This window comes from Dysidea avara, chromosome 8 (assembly GCF_963678975.1).
Source record: "Dysidea avara chromosome 8, odDysAvar1.4, whole genome shotgun sequence".
Taxonomy (NCBI): Eukaryota; Metazoa; Porifera; class Demospongiae; order Dictyoceratida; family Dysideidae; genus Dysidea; species Dysidea avara.
In genome coordinates, this window is record NC_089279.1 from 13,777,947 (window position 1) to 13,792,519 (window position 14,573).

The following is a 14,573-nucleotide window of genomic DNA, read 5'->3' on the forward strand; positions in this document are numbered from 1 at the left end:
TGTTAATAGACTACAGTAGGGCTTCCATCTATGGGTGTACATTGCATCAAATTATTCAAATACATGTGGTGTTGTACCAAACTATTTGAATACATGTGGCTCAGTGGTTTTCAAAGTTGGCAGTTGATACCATATAGTAAAGAACTTTGGCGGTAAAAAACATGTAAAAAAGTTTGGCGAATGGCACTTCACCAGAATTTATGATAGAATGTAGCTACCACATACTGTATACACACAAGTGTGAGTGATTAACAACTTACCAATTAAGGGACGTGGCAGCCAATACAATCGTGAGTTTCTATGGTAAGGGATGATGACTCGCGATGGAAAAGGCTGCCACGCCCCTTACTTGGCAAGTCTTAATCACTTGTATGTAGCGATGTTGCATTCAAGTGGAAGTTATCATACAACTGACAAGGTTGCTTGTGTTTCTAAATGCTGAGCTAAAACACATTTCTCTAAGTTTAGTTACACGAATAATTTATATAGTGGTGCATATGTGTTATGCTAGTTGATTGCTTACATAATATATAGTGGTGTGATTAACTCTAGAATAATATTGTGACTGGTTTCCAGGATATTTAGTAGTCATGAGCTTGCAAAACAAGTTCACAAACAAGTATAAGGAAAAATTAGGAATTAACAATACATAGTACCGCAATAAAAAACACTGAAACAAGCTGGATCGGAGTAGTAAGTAATGCCCAAATAAAACAATAATAAGTGAATATCCCTACTGTGAATTTTGAGTGTACCACAGTAGAGACATTCACTTCTTACTGTTACATTTGGACATTACGTACTACTCTGATCCAGCTTGTTTTAGTGTTTTTTATTGCAGTACTATACACTGTCCCTACTCTAATTTAAATTTCCTAATTTTTTTCTTGTACTTGTAAATTTAGTAACTAACTAGAGTAGGTAAGGAAGTTGAAATTCTGAGTTGTGTGAGCTACTAAAAATTGAAAAATCTGCCCTCATTTTGAATGAGTAACTAATAGTTACATTTATACCTAAAAGTAGTACAATAGTACTTCCAAGTAATTGAGTAGGTGATCAACACAAACACAAATGTATCAAACAGTACAGTAGCCATTGCCTATGAAGTGATGGGCACCACCCAAACTCCGGATCTGCCCTTAACAACATGATTGTCCTAGAGACATCTTAAGCTGGCCAGACCGTATTTTCTCAGGGTGACACTAATCCATTTTCAATTGTAATTGCCTCCTCGAAAAAGGGTCTGGTCCAGAATCAATATGCCAACTGGTTTTCACATGCTGAGCTAGGGATCAGGGTGTTTAATCAACTTCACCATAAAACATATACTTCCTTTAATATTTAAGCTATGTACGCACTGGAATAATTGCTGGCAGAGGAAATGAGAGACACTGAATCTGTTTTTCTAAGGCTGAAAAGGACATTGATTCCTTGCTCAATTCACCCTTAGCTTCAGCGTCTCTCATCACTACTACCGACATGGCATTTCCAGTGTGTACATGCTTGAAATTTAAAAGGAAGTAATCGCTTTATGATGAAAGTTGATTAAATACCCAAAGCTCTAGCTCAGGGTATGAAAACAAGTTGGCATATTGACTCTGGACTAGACCCTTTTTCAAGGGGTGCCTATAATCGATAAGTGCCACCCCGAGAAATAGAGTCTGGCCATGCAAGACTAATCTTATGCAATGAAAATCACCTTTACGGAATAATATTAGTCCAACTAATACAGCATTAATAACAAGAAAACACTTGCAGTTGGCCAGATATAGAATTTTTAAAAATGCCAAAGCTCGGATTTTGGTCTGCTAGCCTAGGCCTACCAGCCTGTCTGTCAGTGTGCCAGCCAGTCTGACCACAGTTGCAAAACCATATTAATGCTTTCCTTGAGGAGCATATTTAGATGTCACAAAACTATTTAAGCACTTAGAGGTACTGGACACCTAGTAGATATCTGTGACTTCATGATAGGTTTGAGACCACACCAATCTTGGTTGACTAAGAATGATGGAAATCTCACCTCTTAACAATCTATTTACTTGAACACGATGACCTTACCCCTTATTAGTCTAGTTAGATTTTTATTGACAGCATAGTGAAATAAGGAATGGTGGTCATGCCCCTTGATAGGCAAGTGGCTGACTTAAAATACTCTAATACAGCAGTCATGTATGATATTCCAATAGAACAGTTGCACACATATAGCTGTACTGTACACTGTAGCTATAACAAAAAACTAAACAAAAAATTTAAAAATGAAGTAGGGATCCAAGTGATCCAAGTGATAAAAAGCAGAGAGACAAGAGATGAATGGTGGTATTACAGCATAGCTTGGTGGGAAATTCCCTACTTTGGCATTGGACAAATAATTGCTATAACAATGTAAGGATATTCTCAATGTCACCATGGAGACGCCAAGCCTCATTGAAGGAGCCAATCAATATCGCAAATAATCTCTTTACCAGCGAGTCAAAGCACTTAGTAAGTCTTATCATTGACAAAGACTGACTTGATAATATGTTTACAGCATTTGTATACACATTTAACATTATGTAATGTTTGTGAGACATAATGTAATACAAAAACAAGTGTCAATGACTTAATTAAGATCATCATGTCCACGACACTTACACTTACACACCTATGCTGTAATACAATCATACATATCTCTAGTTTCACAACTTTTTATCTCTTGGATCCCTACAGTACTTCATTTTATATATAGTATGTTGATGTTATGTTACTCCAAGAGTTCATTAATTAGTTTCCCAATTACCAAATAATTTAACTATTAAATAAGCAGTGGTGTAACTAGACTAACAATGATATCAGGGCCCGGTGCTAGACTCTGAAGAGCAAAATAAAAAAAAGGCACTGGCAATGGATGGCAGCCTCCTATTATATCGCTGACAATCAAAATCATTACTGTTATAACTAAAATAGTACTTGGCTACACTGCTTCTCTTGAACGCTGCGACTGCTTTATTAGAGTTATTAACTACTCTATTAGAGTATCTCGATCATTCATGTGTGCTGACATCCAGGGTAGGCTCAGGTTTAGTTATGCCACTGTAAATAAGTGTTTGCATAATCACATATATCATGTTTACTTAAGCTTCAGCAAATTCTTTTAGCCAGCACCGATGGTTACACTTCCATACATAAACTATTTCATGGTACCATATATTTCCATAAGTAAAAGTGAAACATTTTAACAAGTCTTCCTGAAATGTCATTGCACTGATTTATGGCATCAACAATTTTGATGAATGGCTTTGTACTGGGGCAAAACAACCAAATAAACAGCATCATTTCAATGTTTCAGTGCTACCTAGAAAGTGGCCCAACTGTGTACAATTTTGGGTGGGTAGTTCTTGGCGAGTAGTTTATTTACACCTTACCAGTTACATATTTCAGTACCTTTCTTGGGGATATCACTGCGTTTCTTGACAGCTGCCAACAACACGTTCACCATACAGTCAGGATTAAACAGACATTCTGTGCCCTCAGATATTGCTACTGTAATAAACATCGTGAATGTGTCACGAAACCATGAAAGCAATGATGAAACTGTCACTGCTCTGACAGATACTGTACTTAAGTATCTGTGCTGCTCTCTTTGCTTAGTTATGGGCTTGCAAATCATGTGATTAATAAAGGTGAGCACATGACAAAACATCACATCTGTATTATTTGTGCCTATGGCTGTACATTGCTCAGCGAAAAGTATATTAGATAGGTAGGTCATATGTATATGTACTGCTCCCTAAGGAAATTAATAAATTTGGTGGAAATTTTGACTGAAATTTGCTGAGTTCAACACCTGAAGTATGAATGCTATATACACTGCGCAAAAAGATATGTTTCCATGATGTTTCTGTAATGAAACTTAAATGAAATTTTCAGGAAATGCATAAGTTTATCTCAAAATTGTCATAATTCATGCACATTTTCTGCAAGGAATTAGGTACATTCGTGTATATAATTACCAAAAGATAAATTAATTGTGACAATTCCCTTCACAATTCCATATACATTTCCAGGAATTCAGGAATTACATACATTCAGGTATTTCTGACTCCAGGAATTGTCATAATTCATTATTCATTATGCATGAAATGTCAGGAAACATAATTCTTTGTGCAATGTATAGTAGCTATACATGAGCTAGCTAGAAAGAATTAGCTAGAATAGGGGGTTTTCCTCAAGGAAATTAAAAAAAATATCAACTTTGTGATATTGAATTTGGTGGAATTTTTGACTAAAATTAAATTTTAATGAAAATTCAATGTTGGAAGCATAAATGGTACTTCGCTGGCAGTATAGCTATAAAGTCTATAGTTTTGGCTGAAATTAGGTTGAAAAATTTATTGCCAAATTACATACGACTCAAAACATTCTGATGAAAGACAATGCTTTACAAGAAGTCTTTGCTTTTTGAGCAATGTATGTAGGTGACATGATCAGACCAGTTACTGTTGATTATTACACCAAGGTATTTTATGGATGAGACACATTTAATTAGGTGACCATGTAAACTGTACTGTGATGTAAGAGGGTGTTTCTTGAGAGATATTCGAAGATGTTCACATTTGTCTGGGTTAATACCATTTACCAGTTAGTAGATCACTGGAATAGTGTGAATGGAGAGCCTATACATCATCACTTGTATGAATAACACGATAAATCAGGACATCATCAGCATAGAGCTTTACTGTACTTGAAATTCTCTCAGCAGGAAAATCATTGATGCACAGAAGGGCCCAAGACTGAACCCTGTGGGACACCAGAGAGAACTGGAGAAGGGTTGCCACATTGTTAATGACTATGTATTTGCTGGGTTCTGTTAGATAATCTTTTATCCAAGTTGAAGTAGTTGTATATTAACACTGCAAGGGCATCAGAGTAGGTGCGACCAGTGAGGCCAGAGCCTCACCACTTTTTGGCTCAGTGACATTAAAAAAAATTAAACTCATAAAGCCAAACTAAACGTATTATTATTATCAAGTCTACCAGTTGGGCACTGGAGGGTTTGCACAGAAGGCAGAGCCTGTACGAGGTGCTTCACCACTAGCCGTAGTTAACATGTAATAGCTACTTGGCATCAATTTAATAGCAATAACTGACTCAGAACAGCTTCACATTGACTTCATCTGTATTAAGCGCCTCTAAAATAATTACAGTTATACTAGCTTTGGCTTTGTTTCTCTTTGTAGCTGCTTTGGAAACGCTTCTTACTGTTTATTAATAGACTCAAATGATAAGGTTAGGAGTTGAACAGTGTTATGGAGGTGCTGTTTGGCGAGTCTCCATTCAACACTTGCACACAGTACTATGTGACAACCAAAAGAGTGCCTCCAAATGGAATCTCTACATGTGCAATTTTAAAAATTTCCTGGGGGCATGGCCCCAGACTGAGCCTTACCACTTTCACTTTTACTCTGACCGTGGCGCCCCTAAAGAGAGTTTATGAAATAGCTTCTGGTGTGGCATACTTTGTCAAAGGCCTTACTTAATTAAGTCCGGGGAAATGACATCAATTTGTTCTCCTGTGTGGCTAAGTCAATGACAGTGATATAAGTTTGAGAGCCTCACTAATGTATAAAATAATTAATGACATGGTAGATATTAATGTGCACCAACAGTTTAGACCAAGCAACACCACAACTAGAGGTCACCATCAAAGATTTCTGCAGTTGCCAACAAGGGTAGATGCTTATATGAACTCCTTCTTTCCTTTTACAATAAAATTATGGAACCAACTAGATGATCATATTATCCAAGCTCCATCTCTTGATTTATTTAACAATTATATAAATTTGTAAATAAGTAGCTAACTACTTATGTACGAATATACTCATGATTGAGTTTGTACATTAACAAATATATATATATATATAAGTTGACTTTCACACGAGTGATTTTTCTGAATCCGGGCCACGTTGTTGTCCACATGAAATGTTATTTTTGCTTACCATGGCATGGATCATTCATCATGTAATTATGCTCTTTGTACATGAACTTCATTTACCTTATAGATCTCCTACCAAGTTATGAAAAGTAAGTAGTTCCCCTATCATGTAAGATATTAGAGGCTTGACGTTTAGTCACGTGCTCACCGTGATTTGCAAACCCCGTCGAGCCCCGGTAACTAAGCAAGGAGAGTAGCGACAGTTTCATGGTTTCGTGACACATTCACGATGTTTATTACAGTAGCAGTATCTGAGGGCACAGAATGTCTGTTTAATCCCGACTGTATGGTGAACGTGCTGTTGGCAGCTGTCAAGAAACGCAGTGATATCCCCAAGAAAGGTATGGGGTTCAGTAAAAGTAAGAAAAGAATGAAATTTCTGAAATATGTATTAAACTGGTAAGGTGTAAGATAAGCCACTCGCCAAGAACTACCCACCCAAATTGCACACAGTTGGGCCTCTTCATAGTTTCTCGGAAACGGGCATGAGGGGTGTAGCCAGACTTTCGGGCCTGGATGTAAGCTGAAGACCTAAAAAAGATTGCTACCTACTGACAATAGCTGCCTTTCACCAACTATATCTCCTTATTTATAACTGCATACGTAGCTTGCTACACTGCTTTTCTCTGAATGCTGTGACTGCTCTATTAGAGTATCTTGAATTATTGATGCTTGGGCCCGGATTCTGACTACGCCTCTGTCTGGAAATGGTGCTGTTGATTTACCCTCACCTGATCATTTTGCCCCATATTGTCTCATTAACTGCAAAACCATATCATCCATCAAAAATGGACGAACATAGCTGAATTCTCTTGCCATGGACAGTGTGGTATGCTGGATGAGATTGTACGTGATAGATTGGCTTGGCTTCACCACTCCTTTGGCAGCGATGTGTTTCCCCCTGCTGATTAAGGAATGGTTAGATGTCACTGCTCTCACAGAATATTGGCAAGAAACTCTAAAAAGTAGTGCTCCAACTAGATACGTAGTAATATTAATACAGTCTATTAATTTTGCAATGAAAAGTAGTGAAACAAGAGATGAATGATGGTGTTACAGCATAGCTTGGTGGGAAAGTCCCTACTTTGGCATTTGAACAAAATTATAGCTAATGTGCCAAAGTAGGGACTTTCCCATCGAGCTATGCTGTAATACCATCATTCATCTCTTGTTTCACCATTTTTTATTGCATGGATCCCTACTTCATTTAAAATTTTTAAAATACTAGTTTGCTTAGTTTTGTGTTGTAGCATAGCTAGTTATGGTGTAACTTGTGGCTGTTCTATTAGAATATCATGTATTAGAGCGACTGTTCTGTTAGAGTATCTCGAGTCAACAAAGAGGTGTGCAGCTAGCTAGACGAATAAGGGGTGAGGTCATCTTGTTTACTGTTAACTAGATTGTTAAGAGGTGTGGTCTCCATACTCTATCGCCATTAGTCCATTTAGATCTTTATTTGAAGGGTGTGGTTGCGAACCTATCACGAACAGGATCCCAATCATGAAGTTGTAGCTAGTATACTCTTATAGTAGCGCAGGGACTGAAGCACTTCTGAAATCCAGCTCTGAAATAATTCTGTGGCATCTAGATGTGCTGTTGAAAGAAAGTGTTGATATGGAAAATTGATGTCTCAATATGGTTTTGTTGGATGAAGAAAGACAAGCAGCCTGATTGAAGATAATGACAAGGCACAGAGGGCCTACACTCCTTGTCGGAACCCCAAAAGGCACATCCCACTGGTGAGTTTGTTATTGTGGAGTAAAGTTGTGGCCATGTGCTACTTCATTAGTCCTCTAGGCTTGCCGCTGTGGTCAGTGAGTGAGTGGAGTGAGTGAGTGAGTGAGTGAGCAAGTTAGGCAGACAAAATTTCAAGTTTTGGCAATTTTAAAAAATTTTATATCAGGTCACTGGTAAATATTTTCTTGTTTTTTTATGCTGTATTTCAGTACACGTTCACCTGAGCTCCCACCAAATACAGTAATATCAAAGAGATGAATGTGTGTTCACTCCCAATGGTTTTGTACAGGAACAAGCATGCTTTCATGTTGTAAGTACTGTTTGATAATGATGTCTTTGACATGACAGTAAGTTTATGCTGTGTTTGAGGAAAATCAAAGGATTTCCCTGGCTTTGCTGGGATGCTTGCTTTGCTACCTATCTCATTTCAAACTCTCCATAAACTTAACTTCATAGAACTATATAACATGTTTGATAGTTGAGTTAAATGATTACAGTAATGGTATTACAGTAGGACCTCCATTATCTGAACACCTGCATGCCAGTTCAATCATGAAAATGTTCAGATAACTGGATAAATGAAGCCCATTCATTTATGTACAGAGTTGTGTTCAACTACTTTAATAGAACATGCACTTACTCTAATAGAACGTTCACGTAATGGCGAAATACTCTAATAGAGCAGTCACTTATATTGTTCGGATAATCAAGGTCCTACTGTACTGATAAAATATTTCTTTCATGTTTGAAACTGTTGCCAGCACTATCTATGTCTATATATATACAATAAAATTTGGAATTTTCAACTAGAGTATGGACCATAACACATCGATAAAAAGTACTGAAACAAGCTGGAGCAGTGCACAATATTAAATCACAGTATAACAATAAGAAGTATTATATCTCTACGGTGCGTGCATTTCCATTATGGTATCTTGAGCACAGTAGAGATATCAGCATTTCATATTGTTTTACTGTGATTTAATATTGTGCACTACTCCAGCTTGCTTCAGTACTTTTTATCGATGTGCTATGGTCTCTACTCTAGCTGAAAATTCCAAATTTTTCTGTGTACTTGTTTGTTAACATTTTTTGTAAATAATTATTATGACTGGTGAACCCACGCATACTGCATCTGGAAATGGTGCTGTGCACCCCCCCCCCCCCCCCGTATATTAATTATCATCTGAAAAGTGAAGTATCCATTACTCTTCGTTGTCTACTATGTTCAACCCATTAACACAGCATTTTGGATCAAGAACTGTTCGAAAAGGACCTCTACATTCCATGCACACCGAAGAAATGGTGCCGCTTGCCCCAGTTATATCAATTATCTTCTGAAAAGTGAAGTATCCATTATGCTTCGTTGTCGGTTATGTTTGACCCATTACACAGCAGTACAAATCAAGAATTGTTTGAAAAGCACCTCTGTAATCAAAGTAACTACTAAGAAAATATGGACGATTTCCATTACGAAGGGAAGCCATCATGTGCTACCACCAAATCGACATTATTCGCTGTCAGCAAAGATGAATGGCACACAAAGGAGGACACTGGTAAGTCCATGAAGAATGCATTGTACGTACTGCGGTATACCAAAAGGCAGCCGAAGCTGTGAAAAATGAAGCTCTCAGCGTTAGCCGTTATCGAGTTACGCTTGTCTGAAGGAATCAGTCAGATACTTCAGTACTTGCTCAGTCAGTCAGTTACTCAGTCAGTAGAAAATTTTGTTAAATAATTTTATTTTTAATTCTTTAGCAACTTGTTGAAAGTGTTTCGGGTCGATCTGAAGGCTTGTTTAGGATTAGTTTTACCTAACCACAACTGCCTCATCATCGTCAGGGAAATTGAGGCTGGTTTTAGGGTGATGTTATTTCATAGGCCACGCCTACTCCTATGTGGTCTCCTGTATGATGATTATACAAACACTTATTCAATAAGTAATTTAATTGGTAATTGGCAATGCAAATTAATAAATTAGCAATAACATTGGACATTTGGAAGTAAAAAAGCACATCAGCTTATTTACTATGGTATATTGAAAAATGAAGTAGGGATCCTGTAGCATTGGGCCCTTATAGGACTCCACGTGACTAGCCTATATAACTGATCATGACTTGTAAAGCACACTTATTTATACAGACAGAGTACAACCATACAAGTACAGTCATATGATAGACATGTGATGTTTACACAGGATGCAGGTGTTACTCGTGATAGTCACGTGTTCATTAACAGATCACTACATCTCCCTTTCTTTGGTCTTCACCAGAATAGCTTAGATGACGTGTTACCTCAAAATCTGTGGCATCTCTCCAGGCCTGTTCAGCTTTGGTAAAGATCCAGCAAACATCATTAGTCGTGTTTTCGCTATTGGCGCTTGCTCCATCTCTATTACGGGGTTTGGTCTTTGATATTGTTGATCTACCATCTATGTTATGGTCTTCACTTTTAGCGATAGTCTTTACTCTCTTTGGAATCTTAGGGGAACGGTAGGAACTGTATCCTTCTCGTCCTCTTCTTCTGTCTGATCTTCTCATGACCAGGAGTTATTTCGCTCCTCTCTCGGGTGAGCTCGTCAGTAGGCACCGTAGACTAGTATCTGTTGTCTGATATATAGCCTGTCCATCGTCTCCCATCGACGGGTGGCGTAGAACTGTCCCTCTCGGACACTAAGGTTTCTGAGGAAACGGGGTAACTCTCTCTTATCTGGAGACACCAGGACGTCTGCCTTTGCTAGACGCCTCACTGTAGCCTTTGCTAAAAGACTCGCCTTGCACGGGCCTTCTTTCCTTCAGCGAACCACTTCTGACACCATGTAGCATTGGGCCCTTATAGGACTCCACGTGACTAGCCTATATAACTGATCATGACTTGTAAAGCACACATATTTATACAGACAGAGTACAACCATACAAGTACAGTCATATGATAGACATGTGATGTTTACACAGGATGCAGGTGTTACTCGTGATAGTCACATGTTTATTAACATATCACTACAGATCCAAACAATAAAAAGAGTGAAACAAGAGACAATGATGATATTACAACATAGCTCTGTAAGAAAATCCCTACTTTGGCATGTTATAACTTTGTTCATGCCAAAGAGGCTGGCTGAGGTACTCTAATACAACAATTACCCTAATACAACAGTCGTGAATGATAAATGATAATAGAACAGTCAAACATGTAGTGCTGTATGTTAGCTATAACAACAAAAAACTATTTTTAAAAGTGAAGTAGAGATTCAAGTAATAAAAACAGCATGCAGCTGTAGCTTGGTGGGAAAATCCCTACTCCTACCAGGGGGCATGGTCACTATTCCTAATTTGTCATTGAAAATACATCTAGACCAATTAGTGGGTGAGGTCATCACAATAGATTGTTAAGAGGTGTAGTCTCCATGCTCAATCTATTAGTCAAGCCAGATATTCACATCAGACCAATCACACTAAACAGGTCATCACCTGTGAAATAATTATTAAAAAACTAGATTTTGTTAAGGCATGGCATGGTCACTATTGCTTGTTTCACCATGTTGTTATTAAACTAGACCAATAAGGGGTGAAGTCATTGTGTTTGAGTAAATTGATAGTTAAGAGGTGTGGTCAATCATTATTAGTGAACCTAGATCATTAATGGGTGTCTTGAACCATAGATAATATATGACACATGAATTGGAAACACCTGTATTATTTACATAGTGACGTCATGGGTTGTCCTCCTTTTGGTACACATAAACTTTATGGTCTCCACAGATGAAGATTTTGCTGTTTTGTAACCAGCAAATTATTGTTGTTGTTTACAGCTGGGTTATACCATCTACACTAATTGGAGGCTGGATTGTGGCAAGTAGTAAACAACAGCATAAGAAAATTTTGGGTTGAACTGTAAAATGGTGTTTCAAAACATTGTGCAAATTTCCTGAAGAAACAGTTAGTGCAGCATTATTTCTTTACTGCTGTTTTACCACTATGTAGCTAGAGTGTAATAGGCTAGCTAGATATTCACTGTTTTGCTGTGTGTTTCCACTGATGATTATTATGATGATTAAGAACACTAAAAAGTACAGTTACAAACTGATATATTCAGGGAGGTTACAAGACACTGTTTCGATGAAATGTCAGAAAACAGGCACTACTTTGTGCATTTATTTAGCTCAAGCTGAGCAGTACTGTGGCATAAAATCTGTTTCACACATTTCTTTGGTTGTGTAAATGTGAAGTTGGCTAATATTATTTATTATAGTACTGCTGCTATACTGAAGTTTACTTGCCATTGTCACCTGTTGCAACAGTATTTCTTCCAATGTCCACAGACACACTGTGTTCTTGTTCAGTACACAACGCAACACAATAAACAAGAAAATGTCCATGCCTTCAAACTGGCCTTCAAACAAGCAAAAGAAAGCCAAACAACCACTCAGTTTATTTCAACGAATTTTTGAGTGTATTGGCGCACCATAACTAGGATAGGTAAATAATTTAACGGGCGTTTCAAATCCATTATGAACGCATGTATTATCTATGCATGAACCTATCATGAAGTTACAACTATCTGCAGGGTGTCCAGTGCCTCTAAGTGCTTTAAATAATTTCATTAATATGCTTTTCAAAAAAAAAAAAGTAAGTTTATAATAAAAGCTGCTTATTGGCTACATTCAGCCACAGTTGCAAAAGATCACTGATGTGGTATGGAAAATGCAATGTGGGCAGGCATAAAGAACTATTGACTAAGCCTTAGATACAAATGTATTATGTTTCCCACCCCCAATGATATTGTGTATACAAATTCACAGTGTATAAACAGTGTGAAGTAACTAATTTGGGTACGCACTAATTTAACATGTTCTGGTACACAGAGGTCATAGATTTGTGTTCAGCTGATGGAACAAGCAAAGGATTGTTCAAAGACTTAGAAGGAAATGCAAAGAAATACTTTGGCCATTGAGAGTTCTGCCATGTGGTACTGGTAGTTAGAAGTAAGAAATGAAGAACTCTGGTCAAGTATTATATTTTGTATATACCATAGCTATGGATGATGAAGAGACTGAGAAATTCACTTTCTACCCAGTTTTGAAGAAGCTGTTAGAAGATAACCATTTTATGTGTAAGCAACAGTGTGATTATTTGCATTACATGCAAACTTGCACAGAGGTGGAGGATGCAGTATTTATATTTGAAAAATTGAACAATTTATGCTGGTGGGTTCTTCTATTAGTAGTGACAACTAATCAGTTTCTTAGTATGACAAGTTTAGGACCCTGTTTTATCATACAGTACAATAATACTGTATAGTAGGGACCACAAAGGAGTAGGTGTGGCCAACAAAATAATATCACCAAAAACCAACCTCAATTTTCCCAGACGACGATGAGGCATTATTGGTTAGGTAAAACTAAGCCCAAACAAGCTTTCAGATCGACCCAAAACACTTTCAATAAGTTGCTACAGAATTTTTTTAAAAAAAGCAACTATAACAGAATTTTCTACTGACTAAGTAAGTAAGTAACTGACTGATGCCTTCAGACAAGCATAACTCGATAACAGCTTAGGCTATGGGGGTTGATTTTTTCACTGTTCAATGTCGCTTCGGGCCGAGAGGTGCCTTGGGCATACTGCAGTATGTACAATGCATTCTTCATGGACTTACCAGTGTCCTCCTTTGTGTCCCATTCATCTTTGCTGACAGTGAAAAGTGTCGATTTGGTGGTAGCATGTGATGGCTTCCCTTCAAAATAAAAATCATCTGTATTTTTCATAGTGGTTACTCTGATTGTAGAGGTGCTTTTCAAATAGTTCTTGATTTATACTGCTGTGTAACGGGTTGAACTTAGCCGACAACGAAACATAATGGATACTTCACTTTTCAGATGATAATTGATATAACTGGGGCGCGCAGTGCCATTTCTTTTTTTGGTATGCATGGATTGCAGAAGTGCTTTTCGAACAGTTCTTGATACGAAATGTTGTGTAACGGGTTGGGAATAGCTGAGAACGAAGCATAATGGATACTTCACTTTTCAGGCGATATTTGGGGAGCGTGGTGCCATTATGCGTGGGTTCACCAAGTCATAATAATTATTTTACAAGAAAAAAGTTAACAAGCAAGTACACAGAAAAATTTGGAATTTTCAACTAGAGTAGGGACCATAGCATATTGATAAAAAGTACTGAAACAAGCTGGAGTAGTGCACAACATTAAATCACAGTAAAACAATAAGAAGTGTTATATCCCTACTGTGCTCAAGATACCATAATGGAAATGCACAGTAGGGATATAACACTTCTTATTGTTGTACTGTGATTTACTATTGTGCACTACTCCAGCTTGTTTTATTACTTTTTATCGATATGCTATGGTCCCTACTCTAGTTGAAAATTCCAATTTTTTCTGTGTACTTGTACTCTATAAATGTTGATACAATGAAACCTCAATAATCCAATGCCCATCATGCCAAAGTCATATCAGATTAACAACAAAGTTGTAAGGTGTTGTTACATAGTAAATATCTTATTGGTACGGCAGTTGGTGTCAAATTTTAGAGGTGTTGGATTACAGTGAGGTTTCACTGTATTACATTGCAATGCAACAAATGATGTATCATTTTCCCATTCACCGTATAGCTAAACTGAATTCTTCTGATGCTGATAAGGCAACTGGTTTTCCTAGTGGAGGAAAGAGGACATCTTCACCACAAAACAGGAAATCTTCAGCCAGCTATGGTAGAAGGAAGAGTAATAAAGTACATGTACAGGTCCGCTTCAAACCAGGCCACTGAACACAATATGTAGTCAACAGTATTACTAGACTTACCATATATGTTGTAGTGTATTAAATGATTCCTGTCTAACATATTCTG

At 37.5% G+C, this 14,573-nt stretch overlaps 1 long non-coding RNA gene across 1 annotated transcript; it reads left to right on the top strand.

The window, feature by feature from the left end:
• The first annotated feature begins 6,149 nt into the window (after positions 1 to 6,149).
• LOC136265176 (uncharacterized) lies at positions 6,150 to 14,573 on the top strand. The gene is made up of 4 exons (XR_010705419.1): positions 6,150 to 6,312; positions 12,573 to 12,692; positions 12,743 to 12,820; positions 14,338 to 14,573. It is a non-coding gene; the product is annotated as an uncharacterized lncRNA (long non-coding RNA).